Below are 21,988 nucleotides of genomic sequence, written 5' to 3'. Positions count from 1 at the left end.
GACTGTATCTAGCTGGAGGCACAGAAAAGAAGACAGATTTATATAATTGGAAATAAACTTACTGTCCTAATGTTACTGCATGCATTGACGTTATGCATTTGTTATCTATTTTAAAAAAGTTTCTGTCTTTCATAAAATTGAGAAGATGATCCAATATGTTGTGATATAGACTAGATTTACTGTATTGATAACCTTAAGGACTGAATTAACTTTATATTGTTATAGTGTTTGACCTGGATTTTTCCCCCTTTATTTCTTTGGTCACATTTAAAATAAATGATTGTAAGACTTTCCAGATAGTCCAGGTCAAAGAGCAGATGCTACTGTATTTTCATAAATGCTACTTTATTGTTGTAGCATCTTTTAACAGAATCTTGAAAGTGTGTTTAAAACCTTCACTAATTCCTTTTTGAGGTCAACATGTTCAAGTTGAGGCTGTCCTAGTCCTTTTTCTCATATTTCCCAGAAGTTAATAACCATTTTGCACCTCCTATTTTCTTTCTAAGGCCATGTTACAGTTCTCTACCATCACTATAATAATATAGCCCACAGTTATATTATAAACTATGGTGCAGTCTTTCATTCCAAATCTGAAACTTTACACATCCCTAGTTATTCCATTATTCTTGTATCAGGTGCAAGGGGGAGGGCATATAAATGAGTATATCACAATATTCCAATCAATTAAGCCCAGAGTTACCCTGCCTTCTGAAGTATTGGACATTTCCTGCTTTATTTAAGTGAAAAGTAGTAGAAGAGAGCTGTATAAGGAGGGCATTTAATTAGCGATTGCAGCAGGCTGGAATGCATGCACACACAAAATTATACAAAGCAGCAAGTTTTCTTCTCTTTCCTGCTGCTTGGGTTCTCCCTATCTCAGGCGATGAGTTTGTACCAAATTTCTTGGGTGAGCTATGAACTAAACAAAGTGGTATTAGATAGTTTAAAGAAGCCAGGGAAAAATCTATGTATCTGTTGTATATCCTGCCTTTCCCTCAAATAATAATCAAGAATGCAATTATTCTAAACTCTTTTCCTGACTGAGAACACCTTTGTTTTAATTTGAATCAAGTATCAATTTGCCTTCCTTTATCAAGTCCATAACTGATATCAGCAATTGTTTTAAGACTTGAACATCTTCCTTGGATGTCAGCCTTTGATAATCAATAACATTGTCTAAATCTCCTATTTCCTACTGGGTCTTCTTGGAAAACATGACTGAGTCAACTATGTCAATTAACTCACTTTAAAGCCAAACAGAAAGTGCAACAACTATTTTTAAAGTCCTCCAGTCACCATGGAGTATATTTGAACTTTTCCACCCCTTGTTAACATTGACAAAACTCTTCAGTATGCCGATTGAAGTCAGAAACATTAAGTACATACCGGTAATCAGAAAGAATCACCACCAACCTTTTCCCATAGAGGTAAGGAAAGTAGAAAAAAAAGTAATAGAGATGGAACACTTAGGAAAGCTACAAATTTGCAAGACTGTCTTAGCCCTTGTCACTGTTTGAAGAGATAACTGAGGATAGAGAGACCATCTTCTGGGTTATTGGAACAGGTTATGGTGTTTGCACAACAACCTCCATCCCAAGGGTTATTTGAGAAGTGTTTTGTGAGCAGATCCAGAGCAAAAAATTTATCCCAGCTGCCAATTTCTCATAATCAGGGCTATATGCTTTGATGGACCACTTGCCCAATATAGCCAGCCACAGGGAACTGCATGCAGGGAAGTGACCTGCCATAGGGACTGATGGGTCTTCAGCATTCAGTACAAAAGTTTTAACATAGTATTAAGCAAGGGAAGTCCAAGGCTGGGGGTTTCCTCCTTCCCCCTCCTGTACTAGCTCAAGTCAAACTAATACAATCTTATGCAGGCAAGGAACTTAGGAGTTTATTTTCAAAGGCTGTTGTAAAACATCCCATGAAAAGACGTTTTACTGGTGGCTAATATTTAAGTAAGCAGTGCAGGCACACACACTTGGAATTAGATCCAAGTTACCCCTAATTCTGTTCAAATTCTAAAGCAGTTGGATCCACCCAGTAGTGATGAAACGAGCTAAACACACCACAGAGTTGTCGTATTTCAACATATGACAGCAAATTCGGTGCTTTCGACAAGTCACCCGACACGTAGAAATTAATTCTTCGGGCTACTAAAATGGCACTTATTCTGCTGTGAAATTAAAGCACGGGAATCTTACGAGGAAGGGGTGGTGGTGGTGGAAAAAAGCACAGCACGTCTGAAAAACCAGTGGCATCGAAAGCTTTCAGTTCCACTCTTATCTTACCACGTTTAGCGAGAAGTGGGCTTCTGTTTTACAGCAACTTGGCGGGCGAACACACACACACACACACACACCCGAGAAAGGCAATTGGCTATAATTAATACAACTTTTATTTCGCTGCGTTTGAGAAGGGCTGTGGGGGGGGGGGGGAAAGAGAGAGACTGGCAAACCGGGAAACGCAGCGCCCACTACAAGCCGGCTGGGGGCGCTCGCAGGAGCGGTCCCAGCTATTTCACTCCCCCTCCTCCTTTCCACGCGTTTTGCAGTCATGGCGTTGTGGAAAGAAAGAAAAGAGATAAAGAAAGAAAAAAAACCCGTACAGCGCAGTACAGCAGCCTCCATAGGCTCAGACGTTACGGGGCGAAAGGGAAAAACGAAGAACACCCGCGTCGGCCTTTCCATGTTTGATTTGAATTACGTTTACTAGCGAGTAAAGCTTCGGTGTAATCTACGGGACTTACTTTCAGGTGCCCGGAGATCCTCCAGCCCAGTTTGTGGTGCATTGTGGGGAGAAAAGGTTCCTTCTTTTATTTTCTTTTTTGCTGCAGTCACAGATAAATTCATCCGAGACTGCGCCCTGTGCAGCACGGACGGGGGTTTACTTAAGAGTAACGCGTACAGGGTAACACCGGGGACCTACTCAAATCCCCCCGCCCCGCCCCCCCCCCCGCATGTGCTTTAGCCCTTTACATGAAAGCAACCCCAGCCAGTCGGTTGCAAGAAAGCTCAAGGGCCCCTCTAAAATCTAGTTACGAGCTGCCAAAGGAGGAAGCGGTGCGACATCCACGCAGTTCGTTTTGACTCTTGCGAGCCCGGAATGAGCCTGAGACCGTTCTCGGTGTAGCAAGCCGAGCTGGCGCCGCTTACAGTTGGAGAGCGCCAGTAAACAGGCTTAATTTCGTGTGGTGGATCTACAGCTTTTTAGGAGAGACCGAGATATGGGGTAACCGAACCGCACCCCTGATCCTTTAGGATTATCAATGCGATTAACTGGTAAGGGACTCTACCCTAGAAGCTACCTAGTACTGTATCCTGTAATAGTTTCAACAGGAAATTGCACCTTACATGGGATACAGTACTCCACCGAGGGGTTCCAAGGTGTATTATTATTACTAAGCTATTACTACAGCAGCAACTGCTGCTGATACCTTACTTCCGGGTTTGCAAACTCAGGACCAGACCCATCTCGGCGGAGGGATCCAATTTTCTCTTCTAGCCTCCTCCCCCTTTTTTTTTTGCTTCTGCTCTTCCCCCCCCCCTTTTTTTTTTCTTTGCACGAAAATAATTTGACAGCGTTTTGCTGACACTGGAATTTTGTACCCGGGATGGGGGGGAGGGGGCAGAGCTCCATTATACGAAGCACGCATGGAATTTCTTGAAAAGGTAAGTCCAACTCCCTTGAGTTTCCCCCCCCCCGCGTGATCTTGCAATTAGTTATTCCACCTTCCCCAATGCAATCGCCAAGGGGAGGGTACATCACGCGCAGCTTGTGGAGGGAAGAAGCGAAGGGGGAGAGGCGAGTATATTTCCTGGCGGAGCGATATTTGTTTACAGGATGAGCTGTAATGTAAGCAAACTAGGACCCCCAGTAAATAGCACTGTAGCAAATTAAAATTGCAATTGCCTTATCGGTGCAAAACAAATTAAGAAAAGAAAAAATTGCGCCTACAGTGATCTTGGACCTGCATGCACTTGTTGCAGAGTTGCACCAGGTAGGCAAACGCTTAAGAACTTCCATGCTTTCATTAACCTACAAGCTCAACTTTTTTTTTTAAGTTTGCAGTTTAGTCACTTTCGGTATGTACGATTAAGTAGGCGAGGCCCACCCTTCCTCCTCCTCCTCCTCCTCCTCCTCTTTGCTGCAAGATATCCCAGTAGGAAAAGAGCAGAGCACTGAGGTTGGCCGGGTTTTTATTTTTTTGGATGTCCCTTATTGCTTAGAATTTCCTTTGGGCGGTTAGTTGCTTAAAACTGAAATCGTGTGCAGGCGAATGTCTCGAAGGACGGCAATTAAAACTGAAAAGACCGTGTGTCATATTTTAAATATAGTGCGTGTCTATTGCATGTGCAAGCTCTTAAGTTTGTGTGCGGGCTGGCAAGGTACCATCTGCGATCTGACACTTGATAACGCGCTGCTGTACCTGCTTGCAATCGGTGGGAAATTGGAAAGCTGGAGATTTGCATCTTGGCCACTCCCTAACTCCGTACACCCATGCTTGTTTTCCCTATGGCGTCTGCTGCTTCGTATTCGACCAAGCAGACACACTTAAAGTAAGATGGATGCACTTTTTTTTTCGCAGACATGAGTCAGATTCAGTCCCTGAAAATTGAGAAGATAATATGGTTGAGAGTTGGTGTTTTTTTTAAAGGAATATGAAATGTCAGCCCCCAGGCTACAATATGCCTTGTTTCGAGAGACTGGGAAGTTTGATTCAAGAACGTTCTGTGCGTGGCATCAATAGAGTCAAAGTGTGTGTGTAGTTCTGATTATTGTAATGCAATGATTCCCAGCATGCTATCTAGAGGTTATGTTTTCTGCAACTTTTGGTTGATAATTGCTGAAAAGTATTGTAGTGTGAAGTCACAGAATTCTTAATTGTTCCACTGGTGTTTTTTTTTGTAAAACAGTTATAAACATGTGGCAGCTGGCCTCCTTCCTTTTGTTTTTTTTTTTGCACAGAAGCCTCCCCCCAATGCTTACGGAAAACATTTACTTTTTCCTTTAGGAACATTTTATTTCCATGCATTGATCAGTTTAATAAATTCATCATAGATAATCTCAGATTTCTCTGGAAGCCCCTGCCCCTTATTAAATACTAGTGAGCTAAATCTAGACTTTGATTTTACCATACCTAAACTATTACAGTAGTCATGACTAGTTTGTCTTACTGATTTGAATAATTATAGCTAAATTATGATAGTGTCTAATTGATATAAAAACAATATGCTGTAATACTAATATGCTGAAACAATCCATGGTGACTGGAGAAATTGGTATCCTTTCTACTTAAACAACCATTCTGGGAGTTGATGTCCACAAGTCATAAAAGAGCCAAGGTTGTCTACCCCGATATAAATCATTCTTGAGGCTGTATATGCAATTCCCAAGAATTGCTGTTTTGGAGCCCATCCCCCTGTTGCTGGCTGGGGTATTCTGGAACTTAAGGTTCATACTTAAAAAAAATTCTGAGGTTGAAAAACATTGCTCTGGGCCATACTTCTTTAGGCCAGCTCTGGAGATGACAGCAACTGTTATCTTCTGCTTATAAACTTCCTAGAGTAGGGATCCCCAATCCCCGCTCCATGGATCAGTACCGGGCTGCAGCATGCCAGCAAAGCCCCATCCATGGGATACAGGCAGCACACAAAACCACACCCACTCCAGTCCTTGGGGAAAAAAACCTCTCCACGGAATGGGTCCCTGGTGCCCAAAAGGTTGAGGACCTCTGTCCTAGAGGCCCCGTGTTAGTCATTACAGGTCATCCTTGACTTAACATTCAGTGACAGTTCAAAGGTACAACTGCCTGAAAAAAGTGGCTAATGACAGTTTTTTGCATTTAGGATCGTTACAGCATCCATGATCAAAATTCAGATTCTTGGCAACTGGTTCATATTTATAACAGTTTTAGTATCCTGGGATCATGTGATCAGATTTTCAACCTCTGACAAGCAAAGACAATGAGGAAGCCAGATTAACTTAAAAACCATGTTACTAACTTAACAGCTGAAGTGATTCACTTAACAACTGTGGAAAGAAAAGTCAAAATGGAGCACAACTCACTTAACAATTGTCTCACTTAGCAACAGAAATTTTGTGCTCAATCATGATCATAGATCAAGGATTACCTGTAAGTGAAGAAGGAAGCTAGAGTAGATACACCTTTTTTTTAAAAAAAAAAAATCTGAACCAGTTTTTCTCAGCCTGGTAACCTTTGAATGTATTCACCTGCAGTTTACACTGTCCCTAGCCAGAGTTGGGGAAAGTTAATTTCAACAATCAGGACTCAAGGAAAGTAGCCAAAAGGTGTACGTAAATGCATTTTGCATATACAGCCTCAAGAATGATCTATATCAGGAGTAGGCAACCTTGGCTCTTTTATGACTTGTGGACGTCAACTCCCAGAATTCCTGAGCCAGCTGGCTCAGGAATTCTGGGAGTTGACGTCCACGAGTCATAAAAGAGCCGAGGTTGCCTACCCTTGATCTATGTAGTATGGCCCCAGTTTGGATGCTCCTCAGCTATTTCTGTGTGTGCTTGTGCATATATGTATGCATATACAGCAGCAGATCACAGTGGCTATTTTAACATCTGCTAAGGCCCAATTATGCAAAATATGTTCTATAATTATAATAGTATAAGCATCATGATAATCATAATGAATTGGTAGTGTAGACATTGTGCTAAACCATAATTTTATTTGATTTATGAATTCATAAAACCCAGCCAGAATGGATTGTCACAGAAGATTTTCTTCACATTGACAGATGCTCTCTACTGCAATATCTCACATCTGAAGACAAAGGCTACATGAATAGATTTTAAATGACCTTTTTGTGGTAACTGTACCATTTGGTTTTAAATGAATACTAATTTAAAAGTAATTAACATGTATTAAATTGCATTTTGCTTGCTTGATTACCAAAGCCTTTTGAATTTCCTGATAATGCAAACCTATATATATGTCTGTTCACATGGGAGTCAAGATCAATGGTGCTTCCTTTCCAGGTAAGCCTCAGTGTGGGATTGTTGCACTCTTATATCTGTGAATAAGCTCTGCTGATTTGGAAACCGACCTGCACATGACCCTCAAAGATTGCAGTCCTGTTTAAATCTAATATCTATATGGGACTCATTTGTAATTCATTAACTCAGAATTTTGGTCTGACTGTTCGTAATTGACTAGAAACCATTTTTAGTGATACAGCCAGTTAGCATTAATAAGGTTTTAATGTGTTTTTACAAATGTACCCATGGCTTTCTCCCTCTCTTCCTCAGAAAATGACTTTTTCAGTTCCTTGTTATTTTTAGGTTCATGTATTACATGGAGATGCGGCTTTTTTATTTCCATTTTTAAAGAAAGCTTTGTAAAATTTATAGAATATACACTTATACATCTATATGTACATGTATGTTTGAATACAGTGTTGTCTGTGATGATTTTGGTTTATGAATTTTGGTTTGTGATGAGAAAAAGCTTATAAATAATCATATCGTTACTAGGGCCTTTAAAAGGAATTTGTCATGAGCCAGAGTTTCACTTTTAAATCAGACAAGAGTGAAGTGCTTGATTTTATGAAATCCTGTGCTTTTGACAGAATCACAGACTCCCTTTTATCTTTATATATATATATATATATATATATATATATATATATATATATATATATATATATATATATATATATATATATATATATATATATATATATATAATGTATTTTTAATGCATTTTGACAAGTTAAAGCAAATTTGGGAGCTGATTTCAGTTGTGTGAATTCCCAAGCTAATAAGACTAAAAAAAAATTATTGGTCGTTGCAAGTTATCTCCACATAATGTAAGAAGCCATTGTACGCTTAAGCCTGAGTTATTTAATAAATCACAACTGAGTTTGCACAGCATGCTTAGTCATAAAACCATGGTTTACAAACTAACTGCATGGTTAATGCCATAGCTAAATCAACTGCATTATTGTGACATGATGCTTGTACTAGATCTTTAACAAAGGTATACTGTAGAACAGGGATGTCAAACTCGCGACGTCATGTGATGTCGTGCGATGTATAACGACTTTTTCCCCATTCCTGGCAATGGGGTGGGTGCGGTATTGGGATGACGCGCCCGGCCCACGGGCCAGCAGTTTGACATGCCTGCTGTAGAAGAACTGGAATAGGTCTGGAAGAGAGCAGTGGAAATATATCCTATAATAGATGGCTGACAAAAATAGCCTAAAATGAATATGGTAACACCTTTCAACTATGAGATAGTTTTCTCATAGAAGAACAGATTTGTTCTTTACCTTTTGAAAAGCAGGATTTAATATAATAGTTTTAAGAGACAAGTCCTGTGGGTCTCCCTCATTGAAAGATTTCAAACAGAGATTGGATAGTTATACAGTATTTTGGAGATAAAGTAGCTTTGAATACAACGTGTCAAGCAGAATGACAGACTGGATAGGCTTTAAGGCCCTCTTGTCAGAAAAGTTACTGCCATAAAAAATTGTTTGTTAGCAACCTAAAATGCATATCAAATGGAAGATGGCCAAGTGCTGTTTTGTATTGTCCAAAGTGGAGGAGAATCCATGTCGTGTTAAGTTTCAGGAAGATACATTTCTGTTGAACATTAAGAAAAATGGCCTAGTGGTAGGAGCAGTTTAACAGGACCACCAGTTATCTAGAGCAGTGGTCTAGATAACTGGGGGATAACGGGGGGAAGCGGGGGGGCATGCATCCCAAAATATTCTAGCAATTGATTGATTGATTGGTTTGTTTTAACTTGTTTATTTATTTAGTATATGCGTGTGCTCTTATATGATTATACACATTATGAAACCTACTCCAAAACAGAAATATAAAAATAAAGGTAAAATAAACAGTATTCTTAATATTTTCTTCCTGTGCCCCAGTGGGTTGTTTTTGTGCATCCCTAGAGGGTGCGTGCTCCTCCCTTTGGGGATGATGGATCTAGGACAGAGTTGTGCTCCCTAAAATAGGTTCAAGCAGCAGCTGGACAACCATCTGTCAGATGTTTTAAAATGGAGTTCTGCAATGCTCAGCAACTTGGACTCAATGACTTAGTTATTTCCAATTCTATGATTCTGCCATTGTGCCTCATACTTCATTTATTTTACAGCGCTGAATTATACAGACTATTTCAAAGCAAATCATTGCTTTGGCTCAGCTTCAGTGTGTGAAGACTGAGACCTGTTCCAGTAATATTAAAAACACAGTTTTTAAAATTGTGCAGGTGTGTTGTGTGTTGTGATGGTATTTTTGTTGGCTTCTTGATACATTAAATTTCAGTCTCGATGATTCAGTTCAGTGGATTCAGTCTCATGAGGATCAGAGGTGACTACCATAGGCATATTGTGTTTGAGTTTACGTAAGCATAGGCAAAAGTATCTATTTATGAAATTACAAAGTAACTAGGTTTTACATATGAAAAATGCAACTATACATGATGCAGTTTCAATTTTAGCCTAAAGGATTTATTAATAGAATGGATGCATGTTCATTGTAGGAAGATATTGTTACTGTTCATTAGCGTGTTCTTTTCAAATGCATGAGGATTTAAAATAGTTCCATTGATCATATTAAAATCAACAGGAAGGGTCTCTTAAGAAGAAAGGAATGGCTGAATTTTATCAACTGTGGCAGTATTGTCAGCTCTTAACTCTTTGCCAGATTTGGAAGATACAAAATGTGAACAAAACCAGCCAGTTCATCTTTCACTGTTAGCCTGCATGCATATCAGTAGCCTGATCTGTATGTAGTGTAATGTTCTGGCATTACAGCAGCACCTGTTAGATTCATAGATGCTCTTAACAGACCATTTCAGAGCAAACCATTGTTTTTGCTCAGCTTCAGTGTGAGGACTATTCTGGTAATATTAAAACCATAGTTTAGCTTTGTATTTGAACCATACAATGGTATATACATGCTAGGAATGCACAAAACTCAAACAGTTCAGAAATTGAACGTTCTGGAGAACTTCAAAATACTCCCCCCCCCCCAAGCCTATGCCAAATCATCTTCTGGATCCTGCCTTTCTGGAGACCATTTCTGGGAAAATACTTTCAGTTTGGAATATTTATTATGTGAATAAATCATTGAACTGTTCTCAGATTGCCATGGGCCAAGAGAAGGTTGATGTGATCTGGAATGGGAACAGACTATTCCAGAATTCTTCAGAACATCCATTTCTGAATTGATGATATTCACGTTGCTTATATATGCATGTTGGGATAAGCTGCCTGTGTATTCATTGTTATAGCATTACAGACAATTTTCATTAAGTGAGATTTACTGTACTTAAGTTTTTAGCACCTAAGAACTTTGTCTTTCCTGTTCAGCTTAAAAGTATATCTGTCCTTCCTGTTACTAAAATGGGAATTTTAGGAAGTCTATATGGTTAGATAAAGTAATACTAAAAATACTCTGTTCCTAACTCTTGTTTTGAAGGGCTTTTTAAATTCATTTCTAAACTCTGGCAAGTTGGTTCACAAGGGTAACTAGTGGTTTAGTGCTTGTTCACACATTCACTCACACACCCCTCAAATAATATAAATATATAAATACAACGTTACCTTATTTTATCACAATGACTTACAGCAAGTATGCTGACTTGGTAGAAATTTATTGAATTTTGAGTTTTGTATAACAATCTGAAAATTTGTTTCTCGTACACAGCCTTGTGTCCTAGCATGGTCTGAAATACTTGTTTTGGTTTTGAATCAGGAGCGCTGTATAGTTTTATTCTGTATTATACTTTGACAGTTTAAAAGAAACATTTCCTTTTGTTGAGCTGCACAGAGTTTACCCTTATGAAGAATGGTGCTGTTGTTGTTTTTTTGCAACAGTATTGAGTTCCAAAAGATCTGAAGCTGAAATAAAAGTCAGTTGTACTTGGCGGCAGTGACACCTAAGCTGTTATTTACTGAGGTTCAAACTGCAACTGATTAATTATTAGTTGACATTCAACTCATAAAAATATTCAGTATCATTGCTTGGAATAGAAGAAATTCCAAAGGTTATTGTTGTGTGATGAACAATTTATCTACCAGGGTAGAAAAACCCATTAGCATTTCTCCATGAGAGGAATAATGCAACAGTAATGAATTAAACATTAAGAGTTTGAACCAGTTTCATGACACCCTAAGCACCCAGAGTTCGGTGTTGAGTTTAACTCCTTTAAACTGCTTACTAATAGGGCCAGCTGCATCATCTCTTATTATCTTAATATCTTACAAACAAAGCGGTTTGCTTCTTTTCCTACCCCCTCCAACTATTGTTTAAAAGTAAGTATCAGTGCTGAACTCTAATTAGAGTTGAAGTACACTTTTTCAAAGCAATTGGACTGAAGCTTGATGGAATAGGGCAGAATAGTATAGGATCGATATGGAAATTAAAACATATTTACTCTTAAGTAGGGCAATATAAATTGCAACCCTAAATAATTGTGACGTCTAATCTTTGGTGGACCTCCTCACCCAAGTTTCATACAGTATAGTTATGATACCAGCTCTGATCTGCCAATGGAGTTTCATCTTTAATGGAAATGAAGTTGTCTTAGCATCCAAAGAACTAATTGGTTATAAGGAAAAATTAAAGGGTGAAATTAGATTTTTTTTATTTTAGTTAGTTTCAGTCAAATTTTTAAAATGACTATGATTTTTGTAAAGCTTGGTGATGAGTTCTCTTCAGGTGTTAAAGTCTTGTATATGTGAAGAGTGGATGGGATTGTGAACTTTGTTGTAAGTTCTCTAGTCCTCTAATACATCTGGCTGAGTACATTTATGATAGGGTGTTGTTGTTGTTTTGTCAAATAGAGATACAGTGTCATTCTGTTAATATAGGAAGATAGGAGTGGAAGAAGAAACTGTAACACTTGAGTATACTTTTAAAAATATTGAAGAGGATTATAGGGTAGTGACTGGCATGGTCACCTGAGAGGTTTATGGCAGAATGGGGATTTCCAACTGGATGCCCTAGTTTTAGCTTGATTTCCTTGAGCAAGGTTTCTACATGTTATCCACTTAATTATAAAGCCCTACAAAAAGAGGTTAAAAATACTCATAATACTGAGTTTTTAATGTTCCTTACATGCACTCAGCAAGGACAACTATTAATAGGAAACTTGGTAAACTTGGCAATAAAATAACTACACTTCATAAATGAAAGACTGTGTACAGACATGGAGGTTACTAACTTTGTATGTTTTTGTGAAAGTGCCTTTTTTGGTGACAAAACATAACAGCTGAACTGATACAGTTTTTTCAAAGTAATGGTTGGGTAGTTGATGTTCAGATTGCCCCAGGAAGAACTTCAGAGAGACCCTGCTTGCTTCAGTTGCTATAAAACAATTACAATTCACATTTTACATTAGACATAATACGACAGTCTGTATTGTTGAAAAATCACAATTTGCTGAATTCATATGACAACGCGTTGTAACGAGGTGGGTGGCAAATTTAATAAATAAACATTCCAAATCCATACCTAGCCATATTGGAGATTGGATAATATATGAATTTTCCTATCCCCCCTTGGACAACTTGCTTGAAAATTGACTGGCAGCCTTTGATTGGAAGAGATTCTTATTTTTTCTATAAGTGGTTAATAGACAATCATTACTTTGTGATTTCAGTATTTTGTTCTCTCTGCCTTATTACTTTATTTCCCTCCTGAATCCAGTACAGAGTACTGCATATGCCCTTCTTGACAGCTTGAGATTCTGAGGGATGTTGCTATATATTCCTTACTGCAGGAAGGTTACAGGTTTTCTTGAACTGTAGGTAAATGGTGGGAAAAAAGATTTTTTTTTCTCTCTCTCAGGCTTGTGAGAGAAGGCAGAGTGATGTTAGCTTTATTGCAAAGTTTGCGTTCTGATTAAGGTTGCAGTACGAGTTTCATTTGTGTTCTCTGTGCATGTTCCCTGTATCATAGACATTTAATTCATACACTCTAATAATAAAGTAAAGCTCCTTGGAAATATATTAAGATTTTGCTTCAACTTAAAAAAAAAGACCATGAAGTTATCTAGTGTTCGTTGCACTATCAGATTATTTTTCTTTTATAAATGTTTCTTTTATTTTCTTGCTAAGACATTTTTATATCAACAGAATGGTTAAAACACTGATATTTCACACATTTCATATTTTTTTTGCCTATTTGTTGTCTTGCTTATGTTTCTCAACATATTTTTTATTTAGCTTTTCATTTCTGAATATTATTGATGAAACATGTTTAGTCTTACATTTTTTTTAAAAAAATGTCCATATTTTTATGTGTTTGCAAACTTAAGTGCATTTTTCTGAGAATTCTGGTTACTGTAGAAAATTTGAGTTAGTATCTGTGTATACAGGTTTTAACATTCCTAATATTTTGGATCTGCTGTATAAAATAGATGCAACTCAGATTTATGATTTACTAGGGTTTATTTTTTGCTTTTCTCCCCCCCCCCCAAAAAAAAATTCTGCAAGTGATCACTGCAAACGCTCTTCTAAAGAGGATCGGTAATGATTCCCCAAGGATCATGAGTAGTGTTCTTCATCCTATAAGTAGATAGCATGAACAAAAAAATTGATCTGAGCTTTCTAAGACAATAGTTTTTCTGTGCACAAAATTCACTGATAAATGTTGCAATAGATTGAAGATACTTCCCAAGGTTTTCAGGTAATACTTTTGTTGCAGTATTTTTGTTATGATAAAAATGTTTTTTGTTTTGCTATGATAACAAACCTGTCTGTTGTGATGCCGATTTTTTTTAATTTAATTCATTTTAGCAACCTAGAATAGTATTGTGACTCCAACCTTCTTTTTTGAACAGGCTGGCCTGGTCTGACGGGATGGGGTTGGGTTTTTTATAATTAGTTTTAATTTTTAATATGTATTAATTATTACGGGCATATTGGTTTAATCACTTTTTAATTTTTGTATTCTGTTTTTTATTATGTATTGCCCTGTTCACCGCCCTGAGTCCTTCGGGAGAAGGGCGGTATACAAATTAAATTATTATTATTATTATTTATTATTGCATATTAAAAAGACAGAATTATCTGAATATGTGATTGTTAAGTAGGTATACAATGTTTATTTCCCTAATGGCCTCCTGTGCTGTTAACCCTGTCCTCTGGAATATCCCTCCACCCAGGTGAAACCCCCCCCCCGCCACTCTTCTGGCCTTTTGGAAGGGTGTGAAGACCTGGCTATGCCAAAGGCTCACAGAATGAGAATGTGCTAAAGGGCCTATAGAATAGAATTCAACCTTGGGGATAGTTAGTGCCTTGAAATCGCTCTCCTCACCTTTTAATTTTTAACCTATTCTATCTTTGTTTTGTATTTGACTTCCATTTTACTGATGTATTATATTTTTATAGACAGCACCTAAATTGGATTTAGGGGATGGCACAGTGCTTAGAATGCAGTATTGCAGGCTAACTCTGCCCATAGCCAAGAGTTTGATCCTGACCAGTTCACTCAGCCTTCCATCCTTCTGAGGTCGGTAAAATGAGGACCCAGATAGTTGTGGGCAATGCTGTAAACCACTCAGACAATGCTGTAAACCACTATGGCGCAATATATAAGTCTAAAAGCTATTCCTATTGCTATAAATAAATAAAATTTTGGAATTGGTGTATAACATAACTATATTTCAAATTTATCATTTCTATATTTGTGACCTTACATTAAAGTCTGTGAGTGTCCTTACAAACTATACTTAAATGACAGTGCATTTTAAGGGCATAGATCTGCAGCATGTTGTTCCTAACTTAGAATTCTTGGAGCTGTGTTTTTGACATGGTTATTGCACAGATTTTTTTCTCTGATTTGCAGGAGATATCTTCTGATTGAGGCTTTCTCTCTCTCTCACTTTTAATATCAAACATGTAAATCAAGTCACATGAATAGTACTGTAGGCCATGAATTAGCTAGTGCAGGTGGTATTATCAAAACCAAAATAAAATAATTTGTATGTTTTCCTTCAGCATGATTTTCTTGTATTTCCATACATGTCGCAGTATTAAATTTGTAGAGATGAGATTGTAAAGAAGGTTATTGTGTGGCCAAAGGTTAAAAGTTTGCAGAATTATCTGCATATTCCAGATCTATTATTATATAAGAAAATAATTAGAATTGTGATTTCTTTATCTAGAGAAGAAATAACATTCACTTTGTAATTAAGTGTGCAAGTACATTGTAATTTGCCAAGAACAATTGTCAGCAGTAAGCTTTGTGCCTTATTTAACCATAGTAGCTTTTGTTGCATACCAAATTAAATTTCTATATACTTTCAGAGATCCTTCCAATTCTAATCCTTTAAGTCACAAGAAATGAAAAACCAGACAAAGAACATATGCAATTAATTTTAGGGATTGTGAAATGCAAATCAGTATATGCGTGGTTTAATAGTTGAAAATTCACTTGCATGGAATATATTTATTCTATGACTAAGATTAGTTTAAAACTAAAACTCCAAGACTCTCGTGCTTAATCGTTCTTGAGCAATAATGGTGTAAATAGCTAAGGGCGCTCTCTCCCTTTCTCCCCCCCTTTCTCTCTCTCACACACACACACAATTTTGCAGCCCTTTGGACCTCTTCTGATGAAGATTATTGAAAACTGCCACTTAGAGATTCCAAACATATGAAAATCCAAGCCTTAAAAACGCTGCCCTTTCCAATTTCAGCCCCTCAAGCCTTCCCCCTCCAGTCCTTGGCCATCAAAAGTTTGCTCGTGTTTGGTACAAATCACGAAAGGTCTGACTTTTCTTGGCCATTTCTGAATTGCACCTTTGGTATCTGAGAAGATGGTTGAGAGCACCTGTAGCACTGTTGAACCTACATTCTGGATAAGATTGAAGCCAGAAAAGGATACCTCAGAGAACTTCATTATAAGTTATTTAACAGTGCTCAGAAGAAGGAGATATAAGGCTGTATCATACGTTGTACAGTATATCTTTTGACTTACAACAGTACATTTAGTTACTTTTCGAAGTTACAACGGCACTGAAAAAAGTGACTTATGACCGCTTTTCACATTTTTGACTGTTGCAGCAACCCCACGGTCACGTGATCAAAATTCAGAAGCTTGGCATGTATTTATGATGTTTGCAGTTTACTGGGGTATTAATGATCACTTCTGCAACCTTCTGACAAGCAAAGTCAATGTGGAAGCCAGATTCATTTAACAGCCGTGTTACTAACTTAACAATTGCAATGATTCACTTAACTGTGGCAAGAAAGGTTGTAACATGGGGCAGAATTCATTTAACAAATGTCTCATTTAGCAACAGAAATTTTGGGCCTTGGTGGAGCAGTGGGCTAATGCCTCCTTAAGTAACACCAGCTGCCTGCAATTAGTGCAGGTTCGCATCCCACCAGGCTCAAGGTTGACTCAGCCTTCCATCCTTCCGAGGTAGGTAAAATGAGGACCCAGATTGTTGGGGGCAATTAAGCTGACTTTGTAATAATGCCGCTTGGGGGGGGGGGCGAAAGCCCTAATAAGCAGGCATATACATAGAATGAAGGCTACTGCTAAGCTTGTAAGCCGCCCTGAGTCTTTGGAGAAGGGCGGGATATAAATGGAATTAAAATAAATAAAATAAATAAATAAATTGTGGTCATAAGTTGAGGACTACTTGTATATCTTTGATTTGCCATGGAGGATATATTTAACGAATAACTACCAGACGGTTACTCCAAAGTGAATGTATTATTTTATGAGAGGGTAAATAAGGAGGCCTCCTCAGGGGCCGTTTCAGTCATCTGAGACTGCTTTTTTTCTGCAATCTCTTGATATTTATAATTTAAAAAAAATCTGCAGTGTAGGTTCTTGGTAAATTTTGGAAGGAAAGTAAAAAATGTGTTAACATTTATGATGGATTTAATCTGATTTTAAAAGTTGGGGAAAAATAGTCTAAAAATTACCATTTGTAATAACAGCAGTATATCATAATTCCCCAAATAATAATTTAAAAAGTACAACCTGTTCCTTTTTCTGTTTTTACTATTCATATTTCAAAAGGAATTGTCATGTTTATGTGCCCATTTCAATCCATACTGTGTACACGCATAATGTGCATCTACGAATGTATATGTGAAATGTTGCACAGTCTTTTACAGCAATACAGGGGGAAGCCAAACAGAGAACATGCATCATATTTTTCTGATTAGTTAGGATAAAAATTCAATTATAGTTTCTTCTACATTGTTGAAATAAAAATGCATAAGTTTGGAGTTGAGCACATTATTTTGTCTGAATGAATTACGGTATGCTTTTTATCTGAGTTGCTGGCACATCACTCTGAATGTTGTAAATTGCTCATCATTTACTGTAAATCTTTACGATGCTTGGCAGACATATGGCTCAATCAAACTATATGGTTATGCATTCTGGGAAGCAATTTATTGTAACTTTCTACAATGACTCAAAATTGGAAGAATGTTGAGACATACAGACTTCTAAAGACAAGAGAATAGATGAAAACATGCATCTGTCTTATGTTGTGGCTAGTTATTTTAACTTACAATGATTCAGAGAAATTATTACTGTGTTTGGTTGTACTTTATTAAAAGTTGAAGAGAGAGAGAAGATAATATAATGGCTATTCTGTTCCCAATATCTCCTATAAATGGGAGAATAGAACCAAGATGTCGACGGGAATAGCTCTAAATTTTAACTTGTCAGTTCTCTTTTCCTTTTTATTTGGTTTTGAAAGAATTATTTAACATCAACCTCCTTTATGTTTTATCTTTTATATATTAAATATCTGTCCTAAATGTATTTATTTTGAAAACAGCATACACAACTTGCAAATTAAATATTTACCCTATCTTTCTTAAAACTTATTTTAATATAGAACTCACACATGAGGCAGAGGTGGAAAATAATTCTGCCCTTTTTGAAGGAAAAATTGCACAGGCTCTATACTTGTGGAAACTTTTTTGTGATGATTTTTGTCGAAGAATACAGACAAATGGCTTAATAAGTAGCTCTGTAATGTAAGTGCAAAAAATTGATTGGCAAGCAGTTGGCATGGCATAATGGAGTTAGAATGCCCATTGGTGACATATGTAGTTACATGATGGACTGAACGAAGAACAGAAGAAATTATTAAATATCTCATTACAATCTATGTTTGAGAGCTTTCTTTAAAGATAGAAAATGAGATGCAAATGTAAAAGGAAGACTATTAAGTGTGTTTATTAGATCTTGTTCTTTCTGATAACCCTTAATGGACTTTGATTAGGATAGAATGATCAGGCTATAATTTATAGAGAATAGGGTGGGATATGAGATGAAGATATGGTTTCTATACTTTAAGAGATAGTGATAAGTTGTTAAAGTTATCTCTACTTGCTGGGAAGGGGAGGTTATTCTTTGTTTTTCTGCATTTTTTATTTTTCCATATTATCTTTTGCAGTCTGTATTTTATCTGCATAATCTTATCTTTAATAAAATTAGTTTAAAACATATCTTGATGAAACAATAGTGGGAGAAAAGCATGTTTGAAATTAAGAACTGTTAAGAAAGGGAGGCATATAGTGGTTTGTGTAAGGTAGAGAAAAAGGAGATTAAAAATAACCAATAATAAAATCTGGAGTTAGCAGATTAAATTGAGAGGTAGGAACTAAAGGATGGACAAAATGAAGTTTTTCATTAGTGAATTGTGATGATTGCCAAGGGATTTGAACAAGTTAATGTTGCATAGCACTGTGGATGGATGGATTGATTCACTGTGGGCCATCAAGTTGTTTTCAACTCCTGGCAACCAGAGAAATAGATTTTCTCCATGTTGGCCTTTCAGGTCTTCCAATAGAGCATTCATTGTCACTGTAACATGAGTCAATCTACCTTGCTATTGGTTGTCCTCTTCTGCTGTTTTCATCTACCTTGCCTAGCATTACAGCCTTCTCCAAGCAGCCAGGTCTTTGCACAAAGGTGACTGAAGTAGGATAATTTGAGCTGGCCTTAAGTGAGAGCTCTGGATCGGTTTGTTCAATGATCTGTTTATCTGTCCGCAGTATTTTCAGAAGTCTGGTATTTTCAGAAGTTTTCTCTTAACACCAAATTTCAAAAGTGTCAATACTCTATGATGGCTATAAATTGTCTCCAATGTTGAATTTATTTATTTATTGAATTTCTATACCGCCCTTCTCCCGAAGGACTCAGGGCGGTGTACAGGGCAATTAAAATACAACATACAAAAGTTAAAAGTAAAATTAAATTAATTTAGCCCTAACAATAAATAGTTAAAAATAAACCCCAAACCCTTAGTCCAGGCCAGCCTGTTCAAACAACCAGGTTTTCAGGTCACGGCGGAAAGAGCGAAGGTCGGGCGCCATCCGGAGCTCCACAGGCAATTGATTCCAGAGGGCAGGCGCGCCCACAGAGAATGCTCTCCCCCTGGGGGCCGCCAGCCGGCACTCCCTGACCGACGGCACCCTGAGGAGGCCCTCTCTGTGGGAGCGCACAGGACGAAGGGAAGTTGACGCAGTGATAACTGTAGTCACTTTCTCATCACCTCATTTATATACACATTACCTATGCTTTCACTGATCTTTTGTACCCCAGTTTTCTCATTCCCATTTTCTTCTTCTGCCAGATGGGTAAACCGTACACCAGAAGAACGCATATTTATCACTAAGGGATTATTATTATCCTTGTTGTTTATTTGTGGGTTTCCATGTACATCTAGTTGCCCACTATGCTGATCATAGAATATTTTTCTCATGTTACTGAGAAAGAAGACAAACATTAGAAAATTAAACATACAATATACAGGTTATATATTGCATTCTTGAGTCTTGATACATATATCAAGAGGTCCCCAGCCTTTTGGGCACCAGGGACCAGTTACATGGAACAAGGTTTTTCTGCAGACCGGGGAGGGGGATGGTTTTGTGTGCTATCTGCATCCCACAGGTGGGGCTTTGCTTGTTTGTGCGGACCAGTTGCTGGCATGCCGCATACCGGTCCATGGACCAGGAGTTGGGGACCCCTGATGTATATGGCTGCTATGGAAAGAAGACATGTCTGAGCTAGAAGTCAAAGAAGGTTTTGATGATGTTGTTATTCTGGACAGAATTTTAAAGCATAACATCATTATTTGAGAAGGAGAGTTAATTTCAGTAAGCTTTGTTGTTTATTGTAATTTAAGTGATCTAGAAGATAAATAACAATGTTGCATAAATAGATAATGTATGGCTTTCTTTCCCACTAGTGACAAGAGGTAGACTATTTAGGAATAATGTTAGAAAAAAATAGTGATGCTAGAAATATAAACAAATTACATAACCTTGTGGGTTGCAAGTAGGTATTTCACATGCGTGTCTGATTATATAGAGAGTGCTTTCATATTATTGCTTCTTTTGCCACCTCTTTTCTAAAGAAAGATTAGAAGCTAACGTCAGATAGAATTAATAGTCAAGGAAATGGGTTTATGCTGCTTTTTCTTGTGTTATTATGGTATCACTTTGAGCTGAAGTACGAACTCAATCTGAAGAGTATGAATAAGGTGGAGCTCATGTAATAATGCTATTTTCAGAAATATATTTGCAACTATTTTTACAACACCAACTTCTCTTTAAGTGTGGAGGAACTGACATCCTCATCTCTGAATTGGGTGAGCCATTTTGTCTTCCACCTCACCAGGGCATAAAATGAATTGAAAAGTGTATGGATTCAATCGCATACTTAGCATTTATTCATTTTTTTAAAAAAATATTATAAACCTCAAACATGCAATAATGAGAATGGGAAGACATGTAGGTATGGGTAATGCATAAAGATATTAACAACAAGAAAATAAACTAATACGAGTGAGTGTGGTTTCAACCTTGCCTACAATTATCTTAATTGTATCAAGAATATAAAACACTCTTTTACTATCAGTTCTGAAATGTTGTTTTGGTCTACATTCTTTGCCTCTTTTGTAACAATGCAGACACCAGAAAGGCTCACAGTTACTCACCAGCCTGGCAATTTAGTTTCTCTATGACTGGATGAAAACCAGAGACTTCAGTTTATTTAATCAGGTCTGGTTTCAGTGACAGGTTTGGCATCTTTAAGAAACCTTATTTTATGTACATGTCAACCAGGTGTGTGGTGCTTGTGTGCATATTGACCTCACGCCTAGGGAACATAGGAAGCTTGAATGCTAGCACTGCATATGTGGATACCACAAGCAATTTGCATAATACCTAGGAACTGTACTTTTATCAGGTTTTTTAAAAATGTGTAGGGGACAGAATTCATGGCAAGTACATTGAACTGCGTTTAGTTACTAAGCTTATTTTCTTTTTAAAAAGCCTTAGGGAATGATGCAGCGCATTGCTTAGTGTTTTACTTGGCAGCACAGAAGCTTTTTATTTAATGTGTGCTTATTTTAATTAAAAAAATGTAAGTCAGTTTTTGGGTAAGAAGCTCAATAGATGCTAAAGAAAGGAATCCTGAAGGGTGCTGGTGCATAAAGTGCCATGTTCAAGTTGCATAGCATCATATTTAAAGCAGATTGAAGTGTTAAAATCAATTGTGATGCCACCATGAATTCACTAGTTACTAGTTAACTTTAGGCGAATTAGTCCGCACCTCCCTATGCAGTTGTGTGTGTGTGTGTGTGTGTGTGTGTGTGTGTGTGTGTGTGTGTACACACACACACACACACACACACACACAAAAACACACTAACTGTCTGGTGGTGTAATGGTTAAGGTGTTAGAAAAGAAATGGGAAGAAGCAAGTCCTATTCCACTCTCAGCCACAGAAGCTCACTTTGAGCCAACCACTCCCTCTTGGCCTAATCTGCTTCCCAGGATTATTGTTTTTGGGAAAATAGGAGCATTGTATATGCTTATGCGCAAAAAAAGCAATATATAAATGAGATGAAATGAAATACAATAAAATAGAAATGAATCTAAATTAGCAATTTAACCTATATTTAAAAAACGAAACTGAACGTTTGTAGATAACAGATTTA

The 21,988-nt window shown here is 37.4% G+C and overlaps 1 protein-coding gene across 8 annotated transcripts in view; it reads left to right on the top strand.

Moving 5' to 3' along the window:
• The first annotated feature begins 2,248 nt into the window (after nt 1-2,248).
• The window catches only part of TRERF1 (transcriptional regulating factor 1), a 106,083-nt gene continuing 86,343 nt past the window's right edge, over nt 2,249-21,988 (top strand). For 6 of the 8 annotated variants that reach the window (XM_081315241.1, XM_081315240.1, XM_081315239.1 and 3 more), the window contains exon 1: nt 3,635-4,003. The gene's annotated coding sequence lies outside the window, so the exon portion shown is untranslated. Of the gene's footprint in view, nt 2,759-3,615; nt 4,004-21,988 lie in introns of those variants that run through there. The other 2 variants (XM_081315235.1, XM_081315234.1) reach the window with 2 other exon arrangements.

The sequence above is a fragment of the Vipera berus genome, assembly GCF_964194415.1.
Source record: "Vipera berus genome assembly, chromosome: 1".
Taxonomy (NCBI): domain Eukaryota; kingdom Metazoa; phylum Chordata; class Lepidosauria; order Squamata; family Viperidae; genus Vipera; species Vipera berus.
The sequence above is the reverse complement of the archived record's forward strand: the minus strand, read 5'-3'. Positions and strand labels throughout refer to the sequence as shown.